At 41.3% G+C, this 18,403-nt stretch overlaps 1 protein-coding gene across 1 annotated transcript in view; it reads left to right on the top strand.

Annotated features, from left to right (window-relative positions):
• The window catches only part of fgfrl1a (fibroblast growth factor receptor like 1a), a 300,676-nt gene that overhangs the window by 171,976 nt on the left and 110,297 nt on the right, over positions 1–18,403 (top strand). The window lies entirely within an intron of this gene.

The raw sequence follows: 18,403 nt of genomic DNA, 5'->3' as shown, positions 1-18,403 counted from the left end.
AAGGCCATAAATTTAAGATGATCACTGAGGGAATCATGGAAAGAGTGAGGAGATGTTTCGTTTTTATGCAGAGCATTATTTAGACACAGAATAAAGACAAATAGGGCTGGAAATTCTCTGGGAAAAAATATATAGGAGCATGGATAGGTGACCAGCTGGATAGATCTTTGAGAGTTGACATAGGGCAATAGGCCAAATTGGCTGTCTGTTGGTGATGTAAAATTTTCCGACACCTTTACTTATTGCAGCAAGGAACATGTAGAGTAATGGAATTAATAACAGAAACCTGAATATCGAGAATGTCAGTGTCACATTATGCAGAAGCATGCTGGAAGGCAGCATTGAAGCTGTAACAAAAACAGAGTATTGGTGGCGAAACTCAGCAGGCCCCGTGGCACCTGTGGAGAGAAAGCAGACTGAATGTTTTCGAGTACAGAGACCCCTCTTCAGAAGTGGACCTGAAGCATTACCGGAGTTTTCTGTCCACAGATGTTGCCAGACCTGCCGAGTTTCTCCAACTTGCTGTTTTTTGTTTCAGATTTTCAGCATCTGCAGTTCTTTGATTCACAGCAGAAGCTGTAACCTCATGTGAAGAGAATGTGCATATACATCAAGCTATAAATAGAGCTGTTAAAGAATGTTCCACAAACTCAAGTGGCAGTATTATGGGAGACTAAATAGATACGAGCCCATCTCACGCCGAAATGTCAACTTTCCTGCTCCTCTAATGCTGCTTTGCCTGCTGTGTTCATCCAGCTTCACACCCGTTACCTGCAAAATAGAACATATGTGTACAAATCCAACTTGTTCCAACTTAAACAATACTGTAATGTCGTTAATAACTTTGTTCTAAAGCTTAGACTTGTCAATAAAATAACACAACATTGTATCAGGAACAAATTGTTAATGAGATAGTGAGAATCATGGTATATAGGAACATCAGGTCAAGAGTAGCTTATTCAGTCATCATGTCTGTTCTATAATTACATTAGATCATGGCTCCTCTGCACCTCAAATTCAGTCTTTGTTTCATATCCACCTTACACAAGGGGTTTTATGAAAAACCTTAACCTATGTTCTGACAATTGTCAGAGTAACCATAACCTTTTTGGAGAAAAAATTTGGATTTCTACTATCCTTGTGAGAAAGTGTTGCCTGATTTCACTTCTAAAATTTTGTCTCCGGCCCCATTGCCAAAAGATTCACACTCGCTGATACTCTTTCACGTGCAGCATGCTTTCGACCTCCCACCCGACCCTCTCTTCTCCCTTTGCTCAATTAAAAAAGGCTTTAACAATGTTGTGTTAGTAAATAGTCTGCTCTAATTTCTTTGTTAGATGTGCTGGACTGCTACCCAGTCATGAATCATCAGTGCAATTCCTGCTGCTCACAGTAAGGAGAATCTGCTTTAGATTTTTGCATCATTTATGCTTTTCTTGAATAGCAACATAAACTTCTCATAAAAATAATGCAGGGACCTTTTGCAATAACTTGAAATTATGTTGTGGCTTTGACATGAAAGAGTAAATAGTCTGAAACTTTTTTCACAGGTAGGAGAGTCAGTAACCAGAGAATGCAGACTTGAGGTAATTGCCCAAAAAAACCTGAGGGGAGATCTGGAATATATTACCTGCAAAGATGGTGGAAGCACGTTCAATGCTAACTTTCAAAAGGGAGTTGAATACATGTTGGAAGGTGAATAATTTGCAGGGCTTTGGGAAAACAGAAGGGGATTTGAAATTGGTGGTTGGTTCTGCCAAAGAGATGGCACAGACCTAAAGGGTCATGCTGTAAAGGCTGAATCATGAAATCTCTCTCGGGCACTGAGCAGTGCATGATGTGTGAACTGCTAGGAAGGTGACTGAAAACATTGCTTTTGGTTCTGAAGAGACTGTTGAAAAATGTGAATGAAGTGTTTGGGTGAATGGCAGAGATTGTTATCATGGCAGCTCTCAGCCACCTGAATGAAGGGAGAACGGAGAATAAGGAAAAATCATATCGGAGGCAAGAGGTAAAAGAACATATGGTGCTGATAGCAGGCAGGGCTGGCAAAGTTTGTAGAGTTGGGTGAAGGCCCATTACCTTATCGTACAAAACGGGCACACAGAATGATGAGAAAAATCACAAAGTAGAGATTCTGTAATTTACATTTTGAGTGCATGTAGGTTGTTGTAGATGGGGAACATTGAGATTTACAGTTTAATATCTCACCATCTACACCTTTATTTCAAATCAAACCCCAACATTAGTCTTTCCAGTCTCTGGTTTACAAAACTGCCTTTGCGCTTCACAGATCTAATTTCTTCAGTTCTCCTCTTGCACTCACCGGGATTCAGCCTCCTATAACGTTTTGGAACTTGCCAACCGGAGCAAATGCCCTCTATCTCCCCTTAGGAATGCCTCACACAAATGGAATCATGTTCACCATAACAGACATGGCATAGTCCTTTGGTAAGAAAACAGATTGCTTGCAAACTTGAATAGCAACATGTATTTGTGAGTGCCCTTAACGTAATTAAACTGGTATAAAGTAAGCTGGCATTAAGCTAAATGAGGGGGTATTAGAACAGACAGCCAAGAACGTGCACAAAGAGGCTTTCTTTGGAAAGGAGAAGAGGAGATCTGAATGAAATATTCTAGCTCATCATTACAGGAGGGATGTGATAGCACTAGAGAGGGTGAAGAGGCATTGCCTGAGCTGAGAACTTCACAGTAGATAATGGTTCTGAAAGGGTTAATGTTGAAACTGCACCAAACTCCACGAAATCTGATGATGAAATGGGTAGGGATAGACAAAACATTTCTGGATTGTGAAGGGGAGAGACCTGTTATTGTGGGCCTCCCAGTAGTCTTAGTAACTATGTTTATCTGATTAATGTGACTTGTACCTGATTGCTATCATGCAATAAACTGTGTCTCATTTATGGTAAGAGCCTTTTCTTAGTAGACTGCAAAATAGATTCCCCTACCTTACTAGATCAAATATACCCTGTACATCCAGTCAAAAACTTTGGATCATGGCAGCTATCGGCCTAACCACATGTTGGCGACGATTAGCAGTTCGCACAACAGTTAGGGAGGGAACAAAGTGTGGAGCTGGATGAACAAGGCTGGCCAAGCAGAAACTTAGGAGCACAAAAGCTGACGTTTTGGGCCTAGACCCTTCATCAGAAAAGGGGGATGGGGAGAGGATTCTGAAATAAATAGGGAGACAGGGGAAGGCGGACCGAAGATGGATAGAGGAGAAGATAGGTGGGGAGGTAGGGAGGGGATAAGTCAGTCCGGGGAGGACGGACGGGTCAAGGGGGCGGGATGAGCTTAGTAGGTAGGAAATGGAGGTGCGGCTTGAGGTGGGAGGAGGGGATAGGTGAGAGGAAGTACAGGTTAGGGAGGGGGGGACGAGCTGGGCTGGTTTTGGCAGTGGGGGCAGGGGAGATTTAGAAGCTTGTGAAATCCACATTGACACCATTGGGCTGCAGGGTTCCCAAGCAGAATATGAGTTGCTGTTCCTGCAATCTTCAGGTGGCATCACAATGGCACTGAATTTCAGAGCTTAGGATTGTAGGGGCTGGAAGTACACATGTCAATGGTCGAGTGATGAAAGTCAGAGATATGCAAGCGACCAGAATTTTGAGCAGCACAGAAATCTCAAAGAACAGTAGGGCTGAAGGAGACACAGAAAGAGTGATGGATGAAACTCAGAGTCCATGCTTGATTAAGTTTAGACGGATGAGGAGGGACCTCGTTGCAACTTACAGACTACTAAGAGGGCTGGATACAGGGGACATGAAGATATTTCCACCAATAGGATAGACCAGGTCACAACGGCACAGCCTCAGAGTGAAGGGATAGCTATTTAGAACTGAGATAAGGAGGAATTTCAAGGTGTAGAGCTGGATGAACACAGCAGGCCAAGCAGCATCAGAGGAGCAGGAAGGCTGACGTTTCAGGCCTAGACCCTTCTTCAGAAATGTCTAGGGCCTAGTTATCTCAGATTCTCCAGCATTTGCAGTTCCTACTATCTCTGAAGAAGAATTTCTTCAGCCAGAGAGTGGTGAATCTGTGAAACACATTGCTGCAGAGATCCACAGAGGCCAAGTCATTGAGTGTATTTAGGACAACTATAGCTAGGTCTTGATTAGTAAGGGGATCACGGATTATGGGGAAATTATCAGGAGATGGAGTTGAGAAAAATATAAAAGCCATGATCGAATGGTGGAACAGACTTGATGGGACAAATGGCATGACATCTGCTCCTGTTTCTTATGGGCTTACAGAACTCATGGAGGAATTTGATATCAAAATTAATATCTAAAATCCAGGCATTGCCTGATCTGAAGAACAATGCAGGTTAGTGAGCACTGAGGTGCTGGGTCAGTAGGATGTGTTGGGATATGGCCAGTAGAGAATTGTAATCTAGAAGCATAGAATTGTCAATTATTACCACTGTCTCACCACATAACAATGCCACCTCCTTACCTTCTATCAGGATTTGCTTTTGAGACACTGACAAAATTATTTCATTTGCAAATAAAAACTTTAGACATTCTTCTATCCCTGCATCAGCATTCTCTTTGTGAATCCATCCAAATGTTCTTTGTTTTAAGCTACAGCATTTAAAGATGAATCATTCCTGAAAATTTTTCTAGGACAAAATAATGGTCAGACATTTTAAACCACAACATTTTCCCTCACTTTCTCATTGCAAAAAGGCTCCAAGTAGAATTGGAGTTTACTTTCTATATAAGACAAGTTTTACAATTGTTAATATTAAAGATGCCCTTTTCAAGTGGGAGCCTGAAGCCTGAAGCCTGTATGCCATGCTCTCATGCTGTCATATGAAAGATGCAATGCATTGCACATCAAGAAATATAACTGTGCAGCTGGATGGATTGAAGGACATTTTCGCTTCACATGAATGTGTAAAATGGATGAGAAAGAAAAGGCAGCCCATTCTATGCCTCTGCATTAACGTCAGCAAAATAGGGAGAGATGTAGAATGAACTGTAGACTCATTAGCGCTCAGTTTACATTATTACGGATTATCAAAATCTATTCCACTGTGTTCTAAGCACAATGATTATCAAATATATAATATACAATGGATTATCTATTGCTAAGTTTTGTCTGCTGACGTGCATTTTTCAAGGCCTTTTACAAATGCGGGGCTTGTGTCGTTGATGCTATTGATTACGATTGCAAGCAGTATCTTCATCAATCATTTCAAGTACCAGTCTTTAGTAACTCCATCAGCAACAATGTGATCATCAACAGAATTTGCTTCCTGTATAACGTACAGATTCCTGCAGAGGTGGATGCTGGAAAAAACAGTTGCTTTTAGTTTAAACATTTCGGGTAGTCTTGGATTTTCACAGAGGGTACAAAATAATTTTATCCAATCATGTTGTGTGTTAGCTCATGGGCAGCAATGCCTGTCTGGTATGGGGGAGGAATCTCTGGGATGTTCTGTGAGTGGACCATATTCCTATTCCTATCATTCCTATAATTATGCTGGAAACAACACTTTGAACATCTCAACTGAATTTTCACTCAGTGACAAGGGAGGAGACAGATATATCAGTTTTCCATCTATTTACGACCTCTGGTTAAAAAGATGTGCTCGATCATTGCTCATCGAATGAATCAAAAATAGGACTCAACTGCAAAGGCCTTTCTGTGAAGCTGGTTTGGAAAAATTCACTGTTAATGTGGAATTAAAGAGAGTGTATTGCACAGCATAAAGCAATTCAGCTAACCTGGCCTTCTGCTGATGCAAGCATCCTCCAGATCTTTTTCAACTAACTCAAATCACATAGCCTTTTAAAAAAACAACGCAAAATACAGCGGATGCTGAACATCTGAAATTAAAGCAGAAATTGCTGGAGAAGTTCAGCAGGTGTGGCAGCAAGTGTGAAGAGAGAAACAGTTAAAGTTTCAAGTCCAATGACTTTGCTTTAGACCTTCGAATTCAGATTCTATTTAATTTAATAACCCTCTAGCCCTTTTTCCCTCATTTACTTATTTAGGTTTTCTTCAAATACATCAATGCTATCCACTCAGTTATTGTTTACAGTAATGATTTCCACATTCTAATCACTCTCTGGAAAAAGATTTTTCCCTGAATTCTTTATTGGATTTATTTGTGACTATTTTACAGTTATAGCCCTTAGCTTTAGTCTTCCCTGTAAGTGGAAACATCTTCTCTACATATAAAATTAGATTCATGGAAAGTTGGACACAGTCACAGATGGCTACATGTAAAGCGTTATGTTTTATGAGGCTTATTGCTTTAAGCATAGAGAGAATTATCAGAGAAGAAAATGGGAAAAGAAAGGCTTTGTGTATAAGAAGCACGGATCAGTGAAAGTAATTATGACTGGACCAGGATGTGTTTTTCCTACCCTATAGCATTTCTGTTGTTCACCAATATGAGCATGTGCAGAGTGGATGTACTTCAGGGTCCAACATAGTGCACACTGGCTGGAAGCCAGCTGGCAAGGCATGTCACCAGGAGCTGACTGCATTGATAACCGTGATAAAGTTAGTCACTGTTGACTTGCTGTGGCAGTGACTGCTTGTGACGTAACCTTAGAAACAACCCGAGCTGTTTACCAGTTTGGAGCAGAATACCTGATGTGGCAGAAGACTGGGACATTTTCTGCCAACTTTTTAAAGGGGCATAGACATTGTTGCAGAGAGACGTCAGGCAGGCTCAGTACCTGGAATAGCTGATTGTAAAATCTCAGACTTAAAGCTGTCTTGCATCAAAATTAAAGAAAGAAAGACTTGTCTTATATAGTGTCTTTCATGACCACAGGATGTCTAAACATATTTTGCAGCCACTAAAGTACTCTTGATGAGCAGTCAATATTTAATGCAGAAAGCCTGCTCTGATGCGAACAGTTTGAAAATCATTGGGTGTCTTCACTTCTCTTTCGAACAACATCACACCAACATTACTGCTTTGTCTTTCCCACTTTTGAGCACTTATGCAGATGGGACCCTTTGAACATTTTCGACAGAAATGCACCGCCAATCATTAAATGGGGACCGAGGCTGGAAGCAAAAATTATGTTGTGAGCTGTGACAAGAATTGACAGATCACTTGCACCATTAAAAATGCCTTTTTGCACTCTCAAAAGCAATACATCAGTCAGTTTACAGAGACATATATCCCTACCTCTCATTGAACATATTGCTTTTATATCATCAATGCTGGAGCTGATAAACCACAGTCACTCAATCAACAAGACTAGAAAGGTTGAAAGTTTATTAATCAATTTCATTTGGAGACAAGCATTGGGAGGAAAGAGATAATGGGAGCCGCAGATGCTGGAGAATCCGAGATAACAAAGTATGGAGCTGGATGAACACAGCAGGCCAAGCAGCATAGCCAAGCTTTTCTGATGAAGGGTCTAGGCCTGTAACGTCAGCTTTTGTGCTCCTAAGATGCTGCTGTGTTCATCCAGTTCCACACTTTGTTATCACGATTATTGGGAGGAAAGGATGCATTTGGTACCATTGGCTCTTCTGGCCCAGTCTCAATGTCCCTGCCTCTGGTCTAGAAGATCAAGTGCTAACCACACCGCAATGTATCATTAACATGTCCAAATATGTTGATTTGAAATACTTACATTTGGTGGTGGATCTGATCTCGCTGAAATTAAAATGAATATCCCACTCCTCCATCAAGGACATATACTCAACACATTCCATTCTGCACCTGCTGGGAAACTTTGGGATATGTTAAACTTTGTGAGTTAAAAATTTTGTGAACTGTTGTGGTCAGGGAGTCTTTCAAGAATGCCTAACTCTATTTTTAAAGATGGGCATTTGTTATATGATGAGCTTAGTACATATGTCCTGATGAGCTTTAAATATTTGTGAGTAAACCTAATACCATGACTCATTCCTAAAGGTTTGGAGGAAATGCTGAAATGAAACATTAGCAACATTTTTCTGGTGATTAGAGTGAAAGTTTGCAAAATGGCTGTGGGCTATGTTCTCACTTTCACCATCTAGACAGCGATATACTGGGGCAGTCTAAGCACTGTATAAAATCCTTACAGAGATAGTAGGAACTGCCAGTGCTGGCGAATCTGAGATAACACGGTGTGAAGCTGGATGAACACAGCAGGCCAAGCAGCATCAAGGAGCAGGAAAGCTTGACGTTTCGGGTCGAGAAGGGTCCCAACCCAAAACATCAAGCTTTCCTGCTCCTCCACCGTGTTATCTCACTGTATAAAATCCATCTAGTTTTCAACCCTCTGATTTTGGTAAGGGTGAAAATCATTCTTATATCACCAAAAAGAGACACAAAAGTAGTAGAGAGATAATAGGAACTGCAGATGCTGGAGAATCTGAGATAACAAGATGTAGAGCTGGATGAACACAGCAGGCCAAGCAGCATCAGAGGAGCAGGAGAAACTGTTCATCTAGCACCAAAACACAACCACTTCACACTCTGTACAAACTGTTTTCTTCTTTTTAGGTTGGTTTCCTTGCATTTCAGTCCAGATAGTTGCAAGTCAAAGCTTTTGACTTGTCCAGTGGTGTTTGGGTTCGAAAATCTCCGATAGCCCCCTCCTTACCTCCACCCCCCAAAACATTAGTCTAAGTGGCCTCTTTAAGTGCATTTTTGACAAAATGTTTAACCTGCCTCTTCTCCATTCATAAATAGTGATTAGACGATATGGAACTCTTTTAGTATGATTGTGAAAAAAGGCTATGGTTATTCTTTTGTCCTACTCCCCACACCGTGCCTCAAAATTGCTTCTTTTGAAGTAGTGCAATGCAGAAAACCCCAGCCCAATGTTTCACCTGTTCTTGTGACATTCCCAAACTGTGGAAAACAGAACTGGATAACCTACAAAAGAAAGCCCTGTTACTCCAGTGTGCGTGTCCAAGCTCTATCAGAAACATTGTTTAATTAAAACTTCAAAGGGTATGGTTTTGAAATCCAGAGAGTCTGGATAGAGAAAGAGACTGTCTTTGCTCACAAAAGTGTTTGGTCTGTCTTTCTTCTCATCCCGTGTAAAGTTTTATCGTCCCTTGTCATTCTTCCTCCTGATATCTCCCATACCGTGTTATTGATTAAACCTGGCTTGCAGGTTATCTGCAAATTATTATCCTTCTGTTCAAATTGTTATGTAACGTGCTTCCAGATGCAGGGCAAGAGAAAGGCGAGTGTGCCATCCAAATTTGTTTTTACTTCATTTTAACACAGTGTTAGGAAGAAGGGAAATGTTTTTAACAATCCAGTAAATAGGAGGTGTCATACAGGGAACATCTATGGGTCATGGATTAAAACCCCACTACAGTTTTAATAAATAATTATAAAGAAATGGAAACTAGTCTCAGTGAAGAGATCATGAAACCACAATTAATTGTAGTAAACTGCCATGTAGTTCGCACATCTCCTTCTGACCTCACTTGGTCTGGAACATGCATGATTCCAGACCCAGAGCATTGTAGTTGACTTTTAACGGCCCTCAAAGATCATGGTGAGATGGTCTAAAAATAACGGCATTGCCGGTATCACCCACCTCACATTAAAGAATAAAGTCTTTTTAAAACTTCCAGTTTGATACTGTTCAGACCGAAGAAATGGAGCCATGCCAAGCCTGAGGAACTTTTGATGGACCTCTTTCCCTCACAGACGTTTCACTTTCACCCTCCTGCCTCCCCACAGCTCGATCACCTCATGCTCTCCACACATATCCCGTCAATAAAGAGAAAGCTTTCTATAGACTTTTTTTTGCCAGGATTTACTTAGCTCCTGGTCTTACTATAGCCTGAGTCCAAATATGGACAGATGAACTAGACTCAAGAGGTGAGTTCAGAGTGATCACCTGTGACATCAAGGAAGCATGTTTCGAAGTATTGCATCAAGGAGCCCCGGCAAAAAATGAAGTTAATAGGGATTGGGGAAACCCCATGGCTGGTCTGAGTCAGATGTAGCAAAAAGGAAGATGGCTGTGGTGGTTGGAGTACCATCACCTGTAGGAAATTCTTGTGATAACGTCTAACCATTTTCATCTATTTCATCAATAACCATCCTTCCATCATAAGATCAAAAGTGGGGATGTTCTAGTTGTAGCTCTACTTTTTGGAGTTATAATGTGGGACTGTATCAACTCTTCTGTATCAACTGAAATCATGCCAGTGTAAGAAGCAGCAAGATACTGGTGTTCTTAGATTATGTTCAGGAGAATGTCCTACACCAGTATGTGCCCAGTCCGACAAGAAAGGAGACACTGCTTGACCTGGTTCTTGGAAATGAGGTCAGCCAAGTTAGATCAAGTGACAGAGGGGGAAGATTTAAGGGATCATCCCATAAGATGAAGGACGTTGATCGAAAACAGCATTGGTGATTCGAGTAAGAATAATCAACTGGGAGATAGCTGCCTTCAAAGGGTTAAGCACAGATAGACTGGAACCAGAGGTTGGCAGATTCAACCATACTTTAACAATGGGTTACTTTCAAGGACAAGATGGTTTGGGTGCAGTCAAAGTATAGTCTCTCAAAAGGGAAAGGTGGGACAAATAAATCCAGCGCTCCCTGGATGACAGAGGAGGTAGAAACAGAAAATGCTGGAGAAAATCAGCAGGCCTGGCAGCATCAGCAGAGAGAGAAACATAATTAATTTTTCGAGTCCAACATAACTCTTCAGAACAGAAAGGAGCTAGAAAATTGTTGTTTTGATGCTGTTGACAGAGGGGAAGGTGTAGGGAGTGGAACAGATGGTGAGGGTGACCAGGGTAAAAGGCTGCAGCCAGCAGATTGGTGAGGAGCTGGGAGGTTGTTTCCACCACAAGGGGGCATAGCCTCAAAATAAAGGGAGCAGATTTAGGACTGAATTGTGGAGAAACTTCTTTACCCAAAGGGTTTGAATCTGTGGAATTCCCTGCCCAGTGAAGCAGTTGAGGCTACCTCGCTGTATGTTTTTAAGGCAAAGAAAGATAAATTTTTAAACAGTGAAGGAATTAAGGGTTACAGGCAAGTGAACAGGTAAGTGCAGCTGAGTCCATGAAGTCAGCCTTGATCTTATTGAATGGCAGAACAGGCTCAGTGAGCAAGATGGCCTACTCCTGCTGCTATTTCTCATGCCCTTATGTCCTTACATTTGGTGCTTCAGGTATCTGACAGCCATGGTTTGCGTGAATATTTGAGGTTGCCCAGGAGGTTCACAGAAGATCAAAGGCAGGAATCTTTGTGTTGTGTTTTTCACAAGGTGTTTTCTTGTGAATTCGTGTGAACTCAGTTCAGCTGTCCAGAGTTCATCTGAGTTAAATCCACCTTTTTGCAGTTTAAGTGCGTGAGTCCTAATGGGTTAGCACCACTTCAGGTGGTCTACACAGATATTTTGTCAATGTCCTGGTGGATGGGGAGGTCTTTGCTTTCCTCAGTCTGCTCAGTTTCCTGAAGGCTTTCGGAATGGAAGAGATAGATGAGGATCCTGAACAAGATTCTTAAGATTCAGAGTGGATTATTTGGGATGGATATGAAGAGAAATGTCTTCACTCAGAGGGTGGTAAACCAGTGGAAATCTCTACCACCATGGATGTTGTAAAATCACTGACTATGTTTAAGTAAAGAATGGTTTGCTTTCCAGAGGCTAAAGGGGTCACTGGGTGTTGGGAGTGAAAGTGTGAATGGTATTGAGATATAGGGAAGGTAAATGGGCTGAATGGCCCAATTCTGCCCTTATTTTCTATGTTGCCTTGCTATGTGGCAGCACTTTTAGCGAGGGGTTTGAGGACTTCAGTAATACACTGCATTGGAATGTTTGGTTGAATATTAACTAGTGTAGCTATTTCAGGTGTATAGCAGTACACAGTACAGAGCTAGCAGCAGCCATCACTGGTGTCCAAAGCACTGGTGCTAATACTGTCCAGCTTGTAGCTGGCTGTTTCTTTCCCAGGTTGACCCTTGTGTTCATCTTGGTGGTTACTTGGAGCTGGTGGGAGGTTAGCAAGAGATTCAGCTTCATTCTGAGATAGACCAGGGTGTGATCATGCCACATAGTTGCACTGTGTCAGAGGTCAATGTGAGCTTAGCGATCCTGTTATCAAGATGGAATGCAGCAACTATTGTTTTATACTTAAATATATCAAATAAATTTCCTGCAAAGCTCATAGTTCTTGGCTCTTTGGAGCGTTGTTTACGGTACAGACACAATGTAACATTAGTTGAAAGAGGTCAGCTACTTATCACTGATGTACTCCAGGTAAATTTTGCAAAGGCATTCAAGCCAGCAATATGCATAGAACTTCCATCTTCCAAATGTCAAAAGTTTGGAGTAAATTTTACTCCTTTGTTTCTATCTTTCTCTGCACTTCTCCTTTTTGGTTCTGGTGCATTCTGCTGCCCCAGTTCCTTTGTCAGGAGAGGATGAAATCGACAACAGGGTTTGCTTTCTGGACTCAGGACCACGCTGCAATCAATTGGTACAATAGGCAAGGGCTGCTTGCAGTGGAACCTCTTTTCCTCTCCCTTCTCACCCCTTCCGAAACACTGGTACCACACTCTGTCCCCAAACAGAACCTGAGTTTGGATTTTTCTCTTGGGAATAATGGAAAAAGACTTGTACTTGTTAATGCCTTTGACAACTTCCGGACATCCCATTCATAGGCAATTAAGTGTTCTGGAAATCATTTCATTGCTGTAATATTGAAAAACAATGCCCACAGCAAGCTTCCACAAACAACAATCTGGTAAAGGCCACACTGTCTTTTTTAGTGATTGGGACTGAGGGATAAGTGTTGGCAAGAGAGCCCAGGGGTTATCTCCACTGCTGTTATTGGAAATCTTTTATGTCCACTGGAGAGGGCAGACACTGCCTATCTTCTGCAACATCAAATTAAATGTTGGATTCAAACTTCTGTGGGAGATTGGAACGCACAGTGTTCTGGCTCAGAGGTGACGCCGGGCAAAGTCTGGCACCATAGTAAGCCCTCTGTCTCTGTAGGTAAGATCCGAGAGCTCATTCCTGGCATTGGTTGGGTCCTTTGGCTTAGAGCCACATCAAGATTAACTCTACTTTAGCTTCAAGTGAGTATAACAGCTCAAGGTGAAACCATTTTGTAAAATACAATTGATGATTACAAATAACCAGGCTACCCTATAAAGTCACTAAACCACAGTATTGCTTTGAGGGAAAAACACACATAATCTGTGTCTTAACCAAAACTGCGACCAAAAACATCACCAAACTTATTATTTGTGGTGGCAAGTACATTGGGGAAATTTTCTTCAAAACAATTGTTCATGCATCTGAACTAGGGCAGCCTCTTCTGTCCAGCCCTAATTTAGTTGGAGATGGTGGTGGTAAGCTGTCTTCTTGACCTGCTGCGATTCTTGAGGTACAGGGACAACCATGTTAGGAATGGATTCTGACCCACTGACAATGAAGAAATAATGATGTAGTTCAGAGTCAGGATGGTGTGTGGCTTGTAGAGAAGTTTGCACTTGATAGTGCGATATATCATTACAATTTACATGTAATAGGATTAAAGAGTTAATAAGATTGGCACTTGAGACTACCAGTGGCTATCAGTGCACAAATTAATTGATTAATTGGAAAATAATCATGTCATAGTGGTGATAAATTGATCAGAAAGAGAAGTTTAATCACTGCCCCTGCTCAGCCCCCCACTCCTTGCTACTAGTCAGCATGCTTTTGACAGAGCTGTTTTTAATAGCCAAAGAAATGAAGATAAATTGTCAGCGCCAATGTAATCTTTTGCAGCTGGGCTTTGCAAGATTGCTGCTTTCTGCCGAAATCATTAGGTCCTTTCTCACTGCAGGGGTTCCCATAGACCCTGGCAAACAGGTGGGATTCAGCAGCACTGCCTTTTGGATCTGGTCAGCACTGTAACCCTGATGAGACCAATTCTGTGGTCATTCTGTGTGCCTTTGCTGGAAAAAGTACGGACAAGTTTGTCCTGAAGAACCAGTTAAAGAAACTGGATAAAGGAAGAAGGCTTTTCTGGATGGATTAGATGAACTAGGGTGAGAGTCTTGGACCAGACAGAGTGGTTTAAACAGATGAGTGGTTATACCTACGATACAATTGATGCAAATAAGAATTACTGACGTTGAGAATCACAGAATCATGCAGCACTGATTCAGCACCACATGCCTTTGCAGGTTCTTTCAATCAGCTACCACTTCTCTGTTTTCCATCCTATAGCCATGCAAATTTAGTATGAAAATGATTCTTTAATTGCATGCTACCTCGTGTATGCTGATGCAATTCTGATCCAAAATTTGTCTGAGTGATTTTCTTTCTTTATTTCTTCTTATATCCAGAGGTGCTCTTATACACAATTGAATAGTTTTTCATACCCCATCACCAAATCACCCTTTTGTTTCCATTTGTTAAGCACCAGTAAATCACTCGTGTTTTCCAATGGATTAATTTATGTGCAAAGCCCATTGAGGGCAATGCAAACAATCAAAGGTATGGTCAGAAGGGCGGAGTGTGGTCAAATCAAAATGGATTTGAAAGAAATAGTAGGAACTGCAGATGCTGGAGAATCTGAGATAACATGGTGTAGAGCTGGATGAACACAGCAGGCCAAGCAGCATCAGAGGAGCAGGAACGTCAGCCTTCATCCAGCTCTACTCCTTGTTATCTTGGATTTGAAAGGGGTTCATTTTCTTTTAAGCAGCAATGTCCAAGTGAGTACAGCTGAAGACTGGCTGCCTTCATTGATTTGCTTATTCCAGTTTTACATTTGGAACTGGGGGATAAATTTGCACAGACAATTGAGAGGCATGTTGCCAGTATTCGTCAGCTTCAAAAGATACAATGTGTCCACTGGAGAGGGCAGACAGGCAATTGTCTGTAGGCAATTGCCACCCATTTTATTCTACTTTCAGGTCTATCCAAAAGCAATGCCCACAATAGGGCTTCGAATTTGCCTATCTCCCTCCCAGAAAAGAAAAATATTGCACCCAATGAGGGCTTTTCATGATCATCAAATGCTTCATAGCCATAAGACCATAAGATATAGGAATGGAAGTAAGGCCATTGGGCCCATCAGGTCCACTCTGCCATTTAATCATGGCTGATGGGCATTTCAACTCCACTTCCCTGTAGCCCTTAATTCCTTGCAAGATCAAGAATTTATCAATCTCTGATAAAAATAGCCAATGTAATCGTTCTGAAGCTGCTCACTGTGGTGATACGAGAAAATGCAATGTTAATTTGTGCCTCTCGAAAACCACAATATGATAGCTTCTTGATCAGTTGAGGAAGCAAGAGTTACAGGAAAGGGTTAGGAGAGTGGAAGTGAGGAATGTCAGAACAGCCATGATCTTGTGTGGCACAGCATGTTCAAGGGGCTGAATGGCCTATTACTGCTCCTATTTCTTATGGTCTTATGGTAATGATCTGATAGAGGGATCAGAATTTGACTGGACATTGAGAATAACTCCCTAGCTGTTCTTCAAAGGTGCACTATGGGATCTTTTACATCTGACAGCCTTACAAATAGGATTGAGTTTGAAATCTCATCTTATTCAGAACATCAAGGGAATCTCCCTGTTCTTCTTCAAACAGGCCAGGAAGGGCCTGAATTTAATTTCTCAATTGCAAGACCGCACTTTCAATCCTGCATCACTTAGCATTGCAGTATCTACTTAGCTGCTGGAGGGAGACTTCAGCTTGAAACCTTTAGACTTGGAGTTGGGAATGTCACCACTGCAGACACCTAAGATGGTTCAGGTAAGGTGCGCTACTCACTGGATTCATTGATTGTCATATTGATGAGCACAAACTCGAAGAATAACAAATATATGCATTAATCTGTTATATCATCGATCTCAAAAATTTACTTTCTTATAATTTATGATGTGGATCTCTTGAAAGGTCATTGAGGTTTCTACCAAGTGTCAGGCAAGATTTAATTGACTTTAATGAGCTGTAAGGAATTGATGAATACATTAGTGATAGTGGGAGCAGCACTTGATGTGACTTAGCCATATCAAGAAGCTAAACTAAGCTGAGGATGAATCTGAGATAACAAGGTGTAGAGCTAGATGAACGCAGCAGGCCAAACATCATCATAGGATCAGGAACATTGATGTTTCGGGCCTAGACACTTCTCTGAGAATGAATAACCAAAATGTATGATATCAAGATAAAATTCAAAACAAAAATTTAATTTTAAAAATGCATTCCCGGGATATAGCCATCACTCTCATTGGGTGATACAGTGGAAACAGACCCTTCAGTCCAACCAGCCCATGCTGAACTAAACTAGCCCCACCTGCTCACTCCTGACCCATGTCCCCCGAAACCATTCCTATTCATGTGCTTATCTAAGTGTCTTTTAAATGTTGTCACTGTCTCGACAACTACCACTTTCTTGACAAGTTTATTCCACACACAAACCACCCTCTATATAAGTAAAATTTGTCCCTTATGTTCTCTCAGCTTAACGATATGCCCTTTCATCTTGAAATCTCCCATCCTAGGGAACAGACACCTACCATTAACCCTATCTGCATCCATCATTACTTTCTCCTCTATACGTTTACTCCTCAACCTCCTATGCTCTGGTAAAAAGGTCCCAGCTCATTCGGTCTCTTCTTATAACTCCAATGCTCCATTCCTGGCAACAGCCTGGTAAATCACTTCTGAACCCTATCTAGCTTAAAAATATCCTTCCTTTCTTCCTAGCTGAAACCTTCCATACCCAGCAACATCCTGGTAAGTCTCTTCTGAATCTTCTCCAGCTTAATAATAGTCTTCCTATAACTGGGTGACCATAACTGGACACAGTATTCCAGAAGAGGCCTCACTCTCAGTGTAACCTCCAACTCCTCCTATTCTGAAAGGACTGAACAATGAAGGCAAATGTGCTAAACACTCAGAATTCCTATTCTCACTAATCTTCGAGAAAGTGCTGGTTTTCTCCTTAAATGTGGACTCAGCAGTGATAAGGAGATACTGAGGAAATGAAGAACAGAAAGAGAACTGTCAGGAAAAAATATGATAGATGAGCAAAGTTAGTTATATTTCTTTTGGTATTTAATAAATCAATAAATTGAAGTTCTTTGTTCAAAATAAAATTAAAGCCTTTGTTGACTCAAAATTTATATACAGAATAAGTAAGGCATACAGAACTGGATGGACAAGATTTAATCCCAAGTATAGAGTGACTTGTGGTTGTAGGATTTCTGATATGAGTTTTGCTTCTGGTAGGGTATTCCTGCCCAATGTGATAATGCTTATGTTACCCATCATAATGTAAACTGGGAATGGTAAGGTGGTATTGAAGGATCCAATAGATGCTATTATGTCACAGGGGATTAGTTAGCTCAGTTCACTGATTGGCTGGTTTACAATGCAGAGTGACATCAATAGTATGGATTCAGTTCCCAAATTGGCTGAAATCACCATGAAGGACTGTCCTCCTCAATCTCTCCCCTCGGCTGAGACACGGTGACCTTCAGGTTTAGCCACCACCAGTCATCTGTCCGTAATGAGAGAGCAGCCCTATGCTCTGAAAAAATGATGGTGATTTTACCTTTATTTTAGCTGACATCTGGAATAGCAAAAAGCCTTAGTCTCTAGGGTTACACATATGGGCTGGTTAGAAGGCCTGAACAGAGGCAAATAGAATTCAGTCCAGAGAATTGTGAGGTGAAGCATTTTGGGAGTCTAATAAGTCAGGACAATGCGTGTTCAATTACATCTGACCAAACAATGAGTATATTCACAGGCACACCTATGTGTCATGTTTGAGGCGATCTGAGGTAAGGTGGCCTCTAAGCCTTTGCCACTTTCAGGTCACACATGGTGAGGATTTCATGAGCGTATCTCTTAAAGACATATGGACTTTGAGAAATAACACAATTTCTGTTTGGAACTTCAGACAAAGGAGGGGAAGATTCAGAATCTCTGATCTAAATCACAATCTTAACGGGTGCTCATGTACATCAGTGTATAGCAGGGACAGAATATGTCTTGCTCACAAAAGGCTCATTGGCACTTTCTATCAAAGTGTAGACATGGATTATAGTCAACTGCGAGAGGTACCCTTCAAATTACAGCTCAGAAAGGAGTCAATACTTTCAGAGGGTGGGAACTGCAGAGGAAAGAAGAAGAGAAGGGAAAAAACGTATTAAAAATAATCCAAGAGCCAAGATGATGAAAGGTACTTTGAAGTTGCATGTTATTAATATGTCAGACATTGATTGTGAGCAGAGGCTTTGATAGCAATGTCCTGGTAAAGCCCAGAACTGTCAACATTGAGGGACCAGGTACATGAACAAAAAGTCTGAGAGACATCATAACTTTATTTAACTGAAGTGAACTGTGTTCATTTTTATTGAATGATAAATATCAATCTAGGAAACAGCTTTAAGACAGAGTGAGTGAGCCTGACT

This window comes from Stegostoma tigrinum, chromosome 1, assembly GCF_030684315.1.
Source record: "Stegostoma tigrinum isolate sSteTig4 chromosome 1, sSteTig4.hap1, whole genome shotgun sequence".
Taxonomy (NCBI): domain Eukaryota; kingdom Metazoa; phylum Chordata; class Chondrichthyes; order Orectolobiformes; family Stegostomatidae; genus Stegostoma; species Stegostoma tigrinum.
This window is presented reverse-complemented; position numbering and strand designations above follow the sequence as displayed.